Genomic DNA, 12038 nt, shown 5'->3' on the forward strand with positions numbered 1-12038 from the left:
CTCCGTATCCGCAGATTTGGTTTCCCCAATTTCAGTTATCCACGGATTACTGCGGCCCAAAAATATTAAGTGGAAAATCCCAGAAATAAACTATTCATAAGATTCAAATTGCGTGCCATTCTAAGTAACATGGAGTAAACATTGGAACCTCTCCAGCAAATGTTTGATGAACTGAAAAGAAAGAAACAGCAAAGTCCTATCACAATGTGTTTCTAAAAGGCTGAAAAATGAACCATGTCCACAATTGACGATCCCCAACCATCAACACTGTAATGTCTTATTGTGTGTAATTTATCAAACAAACTTTCTCATAGGTATGTATGTAAATGAAAAATGACTTCTGTATAGGGTTTGCTAGTATCCACGTTTTCAGGCATCTGCGGTAGGTCTTAGAACGTATCACCCACAGATATGGGGGGATTGCTGTATAATATCTATCCATATGACTTGGTTGGTGAACAAACCGGACTATTCTTAATGAGATTATAGTCGTGTTTTTAAAACTGTTACACATTTGCAAATGTTCAGCTATATTTAATTGAAGGCACACAGTCTGTATCATATGCATCCACACTACATTACTCACACAAGGTGTGGGGATATCTAAATGCCCACATCTTATGATGCCATAGCTAATTTTTTTACAGGGTTAAGAGGCAGGCCAGCAGAAGTGCTCCACTAAGCTGGTAATTGTATGACTCTCATCAAAGTAGCAATTATTTTTATTTCTCCTGACAAAATCAGATTACTACTACCTTGATGAAATTCATCTGTGAAAATGGAAATTTGCACTTTAGTTCACTCACAAATATTTTCATGAATAGACCTGGAGTGTTCTTGATGTTTGTGACTTAGCCAATTTAAGTACGTAATTTTTAAGTTAACTTGTTGACTGACATTCTAGGTAGGTACAGCTTTGAGGAGTAGTAGAAAATTTTTGTAATAAACTTCATTACAGTCATGAGAAAGGTAAATAAAATTTCCAAGGTTTTTGGGTAATATATTTTTTTATAAAGCTACACTCTGGAACATATGAAAGGCAGAAGAATGCATTATTCATTTTAACAGATTGAAATTGAACTGTGCACGTAACATTCAGGAGAAATCCTGAATAAGTTGAAAATATTATAAAGATGAATATTATACAAGACAAAATTGCAGCACAGGGAGTCTAATTAAGACAAACATTATAGGATTTTGCTACGCCATCATGATGGATGCATTCAAATTGGCGCTTCAGAAGTATGGAAAACACGTGTTGAAGAATACTCCTGTTGAACACATGTTTAAGAATATACTTCCTAAATCATCCAGTTGATTCTTATTTAACAGGAGTCTCCAAGGCAAACATACTGCTTCTTAATATTCTTTCTAAGATATGATCCGCCAAAGAGTTTGCAGAATATGAGGGTAAAATATTTGATTGTATGCCCACAGTGTTACAAAGACAACAGCATTGTGAGAACCATGTCAAGACACTGTTATGAAAATAACAGAATAGCAGAACTAAACAGTGTGTTGTCTACAGTGTTATGAGGACAACAGAGTGCTGGGAGCAGTGTGCTATGAGGGCAACAGAATGGTGGGAGTGGCAACAGCATGTCATCTTCAGTGTTATTTTGGCAAGAGAGTAGTGAAAGTGGTGTGCCATCTAGTGTTGAGGATAACAGAGTAATGGAAGCAGTGTAACATTTAGTGTTGAGGACAACTGTACAGTGGAAGTGGCGTAATATCTAGTGTTGAGGAAGACTGAGGAGTGAAAGTAGTGTAATATCTAGTGTTGAGGATAGCAGAGTAGTGAAAGGGCAGTATAACATCCACATTTCCCTAGCATGTCTTATATCAACAGTGTGTGTGTGTGTGTGTGTGTGTGTGTGTGTGTGTTTTCAACACCGGATATCAAGGCATAAGTTGGTGCGATTCCACATGCTCTTTTCAAACACTGTCTTATACTTCACCTGCAAGATTTCCTGAATCCTAGTCATGATGGTTGTTAAAGAGGACTCATAATCTAACACATGATAAGTTTCATGACACAAAAGAAATGGTCAAAAGATTACACCTAACATGTTCCATGAGGACTTATCTATGTATGTGAGAGTTCACCCGTAGTCTTCCCAAACACCACAACAGTGGTATTCTTTGACTTAAATAGTAATAGCTGCAATTATATGACATAGTGCAATGATGTGATAATTATAGCTTCCATTTATACAATACATTAAGACAAGAGAACTGCTACATTAACAAACTTACATCTTCACATAATTTAATGGACTATTATAGAACTGGCATCAACTAAGACATAAACATGTGCATTTTCTTAAGCATGAAGCAGCGATTTGTATATTGGTGGTAGTATGATACATCCTACACCATACAAGACCAAATGGCTCATTTTGAACATACACAAGTATATCAAATAGCAACATTCTTGAACTTCATATAGGCTAATTTTAATGCCCATTGCTGGTTTATATGCAAGAATAAGTAAGCTTTAATTTACACCAAAGCATAATGTATAGTGTACTGATTACCCATTTCTTATTAGTCTATAATAAAATATGAGTGTAGGGTTAGTGTACAATGAGTAAGGGTCAACACAATGTCCAGGGTAGAAATGGCAGTGCTACTCATTATAAGCTCACATGATTAAAGTAATGTTTATATTTCATGAAAAGGCATGGACTATCTAACTCATTATTTACAATATGTAAGCTATCATGCTTAAATAGGATTGTTTAGACATGCAAAATGATAACACAGTAACTGATTTCTTAGACTGTAAGCCAGCAGCTGGGCTTGTACCAGGCTGCCTATTGACTCAAGAAATACTCAAAGCTACCCTTCCTCGCTGGCAACTGTTATAGCACCTTACATGGAGTTACAAACTCAAAGTCACTATATTTTGCACAAGCAACCCAAATTAAGATAATAACCTAGGAAGACAATAAATTCTTTAAATATTCAGTAATGTATGGATGTTTCTAGGGACAAAAAAAAAAAAAAAGTAAGGTATGGAAGGAAGTAATCATAGGAAAAAAAATTGCTTGCATTCAAGTAAAAGTACAAATTTTTGCTTACAATGAAAGCTTTTGTAACAAAAATAGGGGAAGTCATCTTTATCATAAACATTTGTAAAGCTGCACTAAAAAAAAAAAAAGTGTGACCTCATAGCATTTTTCTATTTATAATAGACTTAACCTGACTATGTATATGTGTAAAATCACTAAGAGACTGGCAGCACCAGTAGCCAGCCATACATAGGTGGTGTTGAGTTGTGTCCGCACCAACAAATGGGTACGATATATGACAGTCTTATGTTGGCTGAAACTGACATCCATTTGTAAATGCTGGAAGGCACCATTTTCACCAACAAGCAACACATTAAACTATCATGCCACCAGCCCAAATTGTTGAAGTAAGATATGTATAATTATGCTGCATCAGACACTCGCTATAAACAGGAATGTTTAAATGCAAATTGCAGTTTTGTCAGTGAATTGGTCAATGGCTGTACCTTGCTGCTATTTGTTGGCCATAACACATCTGTTTAATTGTAAACAATTATAATTTCTCAAAAGGATATTTGATAGTATTTAAAGATGTAGATATATTAAAAAATTATTTTAACAAATTAAAAATTTTGTTCTAGAAAAGTCTTATGGATATAATGTTAAAATTCATATTGCACCTAAATTAACTAACATGCACACAAACATGCCCACAAGCAGTCATATAAGCTTACTCAGACCTGCAGTCTCCCAGTCCTGTCATGGATGCAAGTATTCATAAAAGCACATACACAATAATAGAAGACTTAGCAGTAAGCTACTGTACACATATACTACTTCCAAACATACAACATTATTTTCTCACTGATTTACAATGAATGAGCATGGACGTGTTCTGTGACACTTATTGGCACTGGGGCATGTACTCTGATAGACTCAGCACTGGGGCATGCACACTTGACACTACCATGGTGAGTACTCTGACATTTTCTGGCACCAGGTGCAACCTGTTTCTCAAGTTGTTCTTTCCTCCAGGGAGGTGCCTTGATGACAGTGAGGGGCTCTTGATTAAGGAAATCAAACCTATCCTAGCATTTGTTAGATCTAACCTGATTGCCTCCCATTCAGTATAAACCTTGGTAATTGATGATAACACTAGTACATATTAGAAAATGTTTTGGTCCTAGGACCAAACCTGAAATAATCAAAGTCCCAGGACCAAAATGTTTTCTAATAAATATGCCCTAGTAATTGCCCAGGTACCTGTCTGAACCTACCTCCCATCCCCCCAAGCAAATTTATAACCCCTATGGATTTTGTGCTTCTCTCACTAATGTAATAATTCTCAAGCTATTCTCTCCTGTGGCTGCTCACTCCATTACACAAACGTAAATTAAACTCAGAACTACAAGAATAGTTTTCATTGAATTATTTCAAGACTGATTTTCTTCATAGGAATTTTCATAACTGTTCATTTTCCTTAAAATATAATTTTTAAACAAATGTATAGTGTTTTTTTTAATTAAAAGGTATACTTTGATGAATTTTTAAAATTTCCCTGAAAAATTAATTACAATACAGTATTAGCAAAGTGTAATATGCCACTGACAGTGAAAAAATGATTTTGTCTACCAGTTTGTGTTCTGTAAGACACATATGCAACAGTTAGGTATCTTTATTTTGAATAAAGATACCTAACTGTTGCATATGTGTCTTACCTAACAACCTGTCGGTATTTTATACCATTTTAATGTTCAGTTTGTGTTCTATCTTCTGATGTAACCTATTAAAAATATAATATAATTACCTAGCTGCAAAAACAGCTAGGTAATTGGTGAAGTTATAAATTGTGATGAACTCTGACAAGTATGCAAGAAAGACATGCATACAGTAATTAAGAAATTCATTTACCCTTGGCAAAACCTGTAAAAAAAAAATGTTGGTGTTGTAGCAAAATTTTGAAAAAAAAAAAAAAAATTAAGAGCATTTACTATTCTGAGTAGAATTAAACCAAAGAAACAAAAATCGAATTGAAACCTACCAATTTATGGAGTGTTAAAATTGTAGATTTAAAAAAAAAAAAATTCTTTTCTTTCAATGTCTAAGACTATATACAGCATTTTATAATGGTAACGGATGGTTTCAAGTTTAGTGCTGAAAACAAGTGAAGCAGTACATCACACTATCCACAGTTTCAATATTTGCTAGAAATTTGTTCCAATAGATGTTTTGTCTTATTGCTAATGATTGTTTTTGAAGCATGGAGAAATGCAGAGTGACATATAACACAGCTTACAGTAATATTGTGTATATTGGCAGGGCAACTGGTGGTGTCAGGGGTACCACATGCAGTGTTGACAGGGCAGCTGCTGGTGTCACATGTGATGCTGGTAGGGCTTCATATGGTGTGATGCTTGATGTTGGCCAGGCAACGGGTGGTGTCAGGGGTACTGGTGATGCTATGTATGGTATGTTTGCATTTCATAGGAGAATAATATTCATGACTTTCACATAAATTATCACTTAACAGCAAATCATTGCAAGAATGGCTTACTGAGGCTCCTTTATCCTTTTTCCCTGTGCTGCCTCAGCAGTTAGCAATTTTTTCTTTGGTGTGAGGTGCTTGCCAACCCAAACAACTAAACTGAGACCTAAAATTATAATGCTCAGCAAATTTGAAGGTAGGAAAAATCAGGCATATGTAGTACGTGAAACAGCCTGGTTCCCTGACATACATCATACGTAGTATTAGGGTTAAGGAGATAATTGACCATCAATCCAATACAGAGAATAGAAAATGCACAAGTCAGGTGCTGCATAGGCTGTGATAACTGTGTTCTAAAGCTAGCTGTGTTTGACAAGTATATCCGAAATGAAGCTGCCTGTATTTTGAGCAGGGATGTTGGTAGTAGTGATGAGAGCAGATTCTCAACAGCATCTGCAAGTAGTCTTATTCTCTGATGATAAACCTGGCATTTTGGAAAGCCATGGGATGGTTGCAAGTAATGTATTCTGGAACACTCGAAACAATCTCATAAATTTCCAAAATGCTGGGCTTATCATCAAAGAATCAGACCTGTGTTACAGATGCTGTTTAGAATTGGTTCTCATTGCTGCTATCAGTACCAGGCAGCTTTAATTAAAAAACAAAATTCTTTTACCTTAGCAGCCATCTTCTGCCAAGGGAGTGTACCCAAAAAAAGAAGAAAAATTTACCATAATTCATTCAATCTTTATCTTGCCAGGAGTGTGCTGACATTACAGTTTAGATCACTAACTGCAAAAGTCCCACCCCTTCAACCTCCAGAACTCAAGTCCAGTTAACTAGTTCCCTGAATTCCTTCATAAATGTGATCTTACACTGCAATAGCACATTCATTAACCCTTTGAGGGTTTTGGTCGTACTAGTACGTCTTACGTGTAGGGGTTTTTGACGTACTAGTACGCATAAATTCTAGCGGCCTCAAATCTAGTGGGAGAAAGCTGGTAGGCCTTCATATGAAAGAATGGGTCTATGTGGTCAGTGTGCACAGTCTAAAAAAAATCCTGCAGCACACAGTGCATAATGAGAAAAAAAAAACTTTGACCATTTTTTTGGAATAAATCAGCGACTTTGCAGTGTATTTTCGTATGGTATTTATTGTTGTATTCTAGTTTTCTTGGTCTCATTTTATAGAATGGAAGACATATTACAGAAATTGAGATGATTTTGACTGGTTTTACAATGAAAGGCGCCTTGAAATTGAGCTCAAAGTAGCAGAAATGTTCGATTTTTACCAAACTTCAAAAGTAAACAAATCGTGCCAAGCGTGCAATACACGTCAACTGGTGAGTCTAATATTCTTTCACAAGTGCACCAATAATATTTATACCATTTTTTACACTAATGCAGTAGTCTGCATAACAGTAAATCTTATATTTTTTGTGAGAATAAAAATTCAAAGTGGAAAGCAAAAGAATATAAGAGGGGCCTTGAGACGTGACTAATGACTAGAGGAAATGTCATTTTAGTGCCAGGAATGTCTTTCTTGTTTATTCTGGACCCTATTCGGAAATTGGCATCTTTTGAAATTTGTGTGAAATTGGCAAAATTGCTAAATTCTGACCACTGTACTGGATAGTTGAATTTCATAAATGGGTGGTTTCTTGCACCCATTCTATAGAAAAAATGGAGTTCTAGCGAAATATTCATGTTTTTTTGTCGACTAGTACAGTGAAATTGGCCGAAAATGGGGCTCAAAGTGGGCAAAATCGCCGATGCGTAAACATCACCGAGACCGCTAACTTTGCGAGAGCATAATTCCATAAGTTTTCTATCAAATTTCAAACTTTTGGTGTCTTTATGATCGGGAAAAGATTCTCTATCTTTTCATAAGAGAAAATATTTTTTTTTTTTTTTAAATTTGGCCGACCCTGAGAACGAGTTTCGGAGAGGGCCTGTCGACCCTCAAAGGGTTAAAAACCATTTGTCTCCATTCATTCCCATCTAACATGCTCACACAAACCAACTTAATGCTGAAGCTCCTGTAACTCAAAGCCTCTTTACTCCCTCCCTCCAACCATTTCTGGGAGATTTTCTAACCCTCCTTTCTACCTCAGAGTTATACACCCTCTTCATCATTCTAGCCCCTCCATCCTTTCTGTATGTCCTGACTGCCTCAACAGCCCTTCCTCTGCCTTCTGACTTGTACTTTTAGTGACTCCACATAGCCTTTTAATTTCTATGCCATGAATTCTCTGCATGATATTCACACCACACATTGCTCTCAAATATAATATCTCTACTGCCTCAAGCCACCTCACTGAAATGTTCAAAACACCATGCCTCATCCACTATGCTATGGTGCATTTTCTTTTTTGCCTCCAACGATAAACTTTCTTTCTACATAACCCTTCGAGGGAGGTTCCTTGACGCGGTGAGGGGCTCTTGATCTAGGGAACTGAATCTGTGCTCCGGTTCCCTGAATTGAGCCTGAATACCTTCCCCCCCACATGTGCTGTATAATCCTATGGGTTAAGTGCTCCCCCATGATTATAATTATTGTATATAATAAATAATTTTTCCACATATAACTCAGTATACCACGCATTTTCCCTCCTTCAAATGTTCTATGGTTCACATCATCTTTCATAAACCCACATGGTGACATGTTTACCCCAAAAAAATCTAAATACATCCACTTCCTCCATACTTCCTCCCTCCAGTCTGATATTTAATTTATTATTTTCTTCACTTTTTGTTACTCTCATTACCTTTTTCTTTTCTATGTTCACTTTTAATTTCCTTTTACACACCAGTCCAAATTTGTACACCAGCCTTTGCAACTTGTCTAGAATTTAAAAGAATTGTGTCATCAGTAAAGAGCAAATGTAATAACTCCCAGTTTGTATCAGATCCAACATCTTTTGCTTCCACACCTCTTCCTGACACACTAATATTCACTTCTTTTACAACCCCATTTATAAATGTTTAACAACCATGGTGACATCACGCATCCCTGTTTTAGTCCTGCTTTCATTGGGAAATAGTCCCCCTCCCTCCTACATACCCTAACCTGAGCCTCACTCTCTACATAAATTTTTCTAACTGCATGTAGTAACCTACTTCCTATTCCACACTCTTCCAATATCTAGCACATTTCTCCCCTATCCAACCTATATACTTGCCACTTCCCAAATACATCCTACCTACACAGCTATCACCTAGCTCTTGTTTTCCAGCCTGTGCAACACCTGACCTGACCCACTGAATTGGATTGATGAAAACCCCTGGTGGGCAAAATATCTTAATACAGGAGGGCCCCATTTATACAGCATGTTAGGTTCAGGGCTACTGCTGTAAAGCAAAAATTGCTGTAAAGTGAAACATAACCTTTTTTTCACTTTCAAATGCATTTAAAAGCCGGATAACATGTTTACACTATCATATGTTAAGTGAGCAATAGAGCTAGGCCTAAAGAATGCATATACAGTACACACATTACGTACCTTAAAATGTTTTAGTACTTAACTTCTAGTGAGGGGTGAATATACAGTGGACCCTCGACATTCGATACTAATCCGTTCCTGAGAGCTATCGAATGTCGAAAATATCAAAAGTTGAATTAAGTTTCCCCATAAGAAATAATGGAAATCAAATTAATCCGTGCAAGACACTCAAAAGTATGGAAAAAAAAATTTACCACATGAAATATTAAGTTTAATGCAATAGAATAATTACAATAACAACAATAACAATAGATTAATAACAATAGAATAATTGACACTTACCTTTAATGAAGATCTGGTGATGATTGATGGGATGGGAGGAGGGGAGAGTGTGGATGGTGTTAGTGTTTAGAAGGGGAATCCCCTTCCATTAGGACTTGAACTGGGAGCCTCACCATGCCTTACCACACTGTGTATGCCACTACGATTCTTAAATCTTTCATACCAACCTTTGCTGGCCTTAAATTCAAATCTTTCATACCAACCTTTGCTGGCCTTAAATTCACTCACATCACCACTAGTTGCAGGCAATTTCTTTACCAAATCATCATGCACTCCGACACACACACTCCACTTTCGTACTTTGCAATTATCTCTTTCGTCATATCAATAGTCGTTAGCACCTTTTTTTCTCGAAGGGTTGGCACTAGAAGCTTTCTTGGGGGCCCATGGTTACTTATTTTGCAGAAACAAGCACCAAAAACAGTGATAATATGGAATGTACCGAATGTATCCTTAGATGCGCGCACACTGGCTGGCTTGTAAACACTGGCACACACGGGGCAGTTCAGGCCACACATGGACATGTCTCGTACGAATCGTATCGAATGTCGAGGCGAAATTTTTGTGTTAAAATGCATCGAATGTCGGATTTATCGAATGTCGATGCCAACGAATGTCGGGGGTCCACTGTATTTATTTATTGTAGGTAGTCTCAGTAAATGAAGAATGAGTATACAGTGGTACCTTGAGTTTCGAACAGCTCCCAACTCGAACAATTATGCAAGTGTATTTTTGGGGGTCTGAAACGGATTAATCTAATTTACATTATTCCTTATGGGAACAAATTCGTTCGGTAACAGCACTCAAACGGCCTTCTGGAACGAATTATGGCCGAAACTCGAGGTACCACTGTATAATTGAAAACTGCTTTATTAGCAAAATGCTGTAAAGTGAAGCCCTCCTGTACATAGTCTTAATTTCCTCATGTGTGTCTTTTCTAGGAAGTAAAAAATGATAAATATATTTTCTTTGTGCCACCTGACCTTGGTTGGGGATTGTTGATGTGCTATAAAAGTACATGTATTTTTCCTAATCCCAATTTTTTTTATAAGAGAACTATTTATTTTTTTCAGGAACACCACTTGCATATATTGCTCTAGTGTCTTAACTATAAATAGGCAGAGGCATATTTTATAGATGCAAAACATGAGCAGAGTTATGTCTGTGGTATCTTCTTTTGAACATTTACTTTATAAAGCCTTTTTATTTTTTTATTTTCCAATGGTTGTAGCACATACTCAAATTTTTCACTACCATTTATGGGTTTAACATTTATTATTATAATTATAATCCACTACTATTTTTGAAGAAATTATTTTTAGTACAGTATTGTTTTTGTTACATTTTTTCTGTTTTACCCTGACCTCATTTTTTTCTTGTTGATAGTAGCAAGAAATGTAATTTACTGTATTTTCCAGCATATAAGGCATGCTTTTTGCCTAAAAAAAGGTCTTGGAAAATCATCTTGCACCGTATATAATCAAGGTCAGTAACTATGGTAGACTTTGCGTTACTGGTAATTGGTGGTTTTAGTGCTGCAGTACTGGTAAACTAACTCCAAAAACTCCTTTTTTCTTATCACCTTTTTGATAACATTCCAGTACAGTATTTTAATTTTTTCTCATAATTTATAGCTCTTGCAAGCATTTTGTTTTCTCATAATTTATAGCTCTTGCAAGCATTTTGTAGCATGTCTTTGGATTATTTTTATCTTATGTACACCTTTCTTTTATGTACAGACACCACACTAAAACTGCACTATACAGTTTTGACCAAACATGTGAATAACTTCTTAGCATGTCTCCATTCATGTATCTGAAGACTATTTTGGTTTGCTAGCATAGCATAAGAGTTTCTCATGTTTTTATTTTCATAATGTTCTTCCAGTGATGGCCACTTTTGCAATGAAGACTCAGAAATCCCCCATTTATTTGACATTTTCGGTAATTTATCACATATCTGTCATGTGGCTTATTATTGCTTTCTCTCATTTCCATTACATGGCATTAAATTACATCATTCATCTATCATTCCATTTGCTCAAATTATCCAGGCCTTAAGAGTTTTACAGTGGACTGGTGGCAAAAGCTCTTGTTTCACGTGGTGAGGGTCCGGTTTGATTCTTGGTGAAAGGGTGGAAACATTGGACATGTTTCCTTACACCAGTTGTCTATGTTCACATCCTGGGACAAAACTGACATAATTTGCCTGAAGTGCTCTGCATAACAAGCAGCTTTCTATATAGTAGTATGTATGTCACTGATGTCAGCTAGGCCTGCATACCTTGTACATGTACAGTAGGCCCCCGGTTTTCATAATTAATCCGTTCCAGAATGTTGGCCGAAATCGGAAAACTGAAGTAATATTTCCTGTAAGAAATAATGTAAATCCATTTCAGACACCCAAAAATATTAACAAACAATACATTTTATAAAGAATAACTATAGTTTTACATACAGAGAACAATGAGAAATAAATATAAATGACTAATTTTAATGATAAATAAACATTGCATATCTTTTTTGAAGACTCTTGTTGGTGAGTAATATTTATTTGTAGTCCCAGCTGGACTACATCCCAGTGAGTACCTACTGGCTACATACACTGCACCCTACATCCATATTATTACCATCGACATACCATGTTCACTGAGTTTAATTGTTTCTGATGACTACTTTTAGATGCCATCATAAAAAAAGGGAGAAGTAATGAACAATTCATGCCAAGAATTGTAAACAAAAGCTTATGTATTAA

At 36.2% G+C, this 12038-nt stretch overlaps 1 protein-coding gene across 3 annotated transcripts in view; it reads left to right on the plus strand.

Moving 5' to 3' along the window:
- Usp39 (ubiquitin specific protease 39) overlaps positions 1-12038 on the plus strand; it is a 120347-nt gene that overhangs the window by 52445 nt on the left and 55864 nt on the right. Inside the window, exon 13 of one of the 3 annotated variants that reach the window (XR_011393226.1) lies at positions 10703-10769. The exons of 1 other annotated variant lie outside the window; for it this stretch is intronic. The gene's annotated coding sequence lies outside the window, so the exon portion shown is untranslated. Of the gene's footprint in view, positions 1-1437; positions 2605-10702; positions 10770-12038 lie in introns of those variants that run through there. One more of the 3 variants, XM_053787786.2, reaches the window with a different exon arrangement.

This window comes from Cherax quadricarinatus, chromosome 47 (genome assembly GCF_038502225.1).
Source record: "Cherax quadricarinatus isolate ZL_2023a chromosome 47, ASM3850222v1, whole genome shotgun sequence".
Lineage (NCBI taxonomy): Eukaryota > Metazoa > Arthropoda > Malacostraca > Decapoda > Parastacidae > Cherax > Cherax quadricarinatus.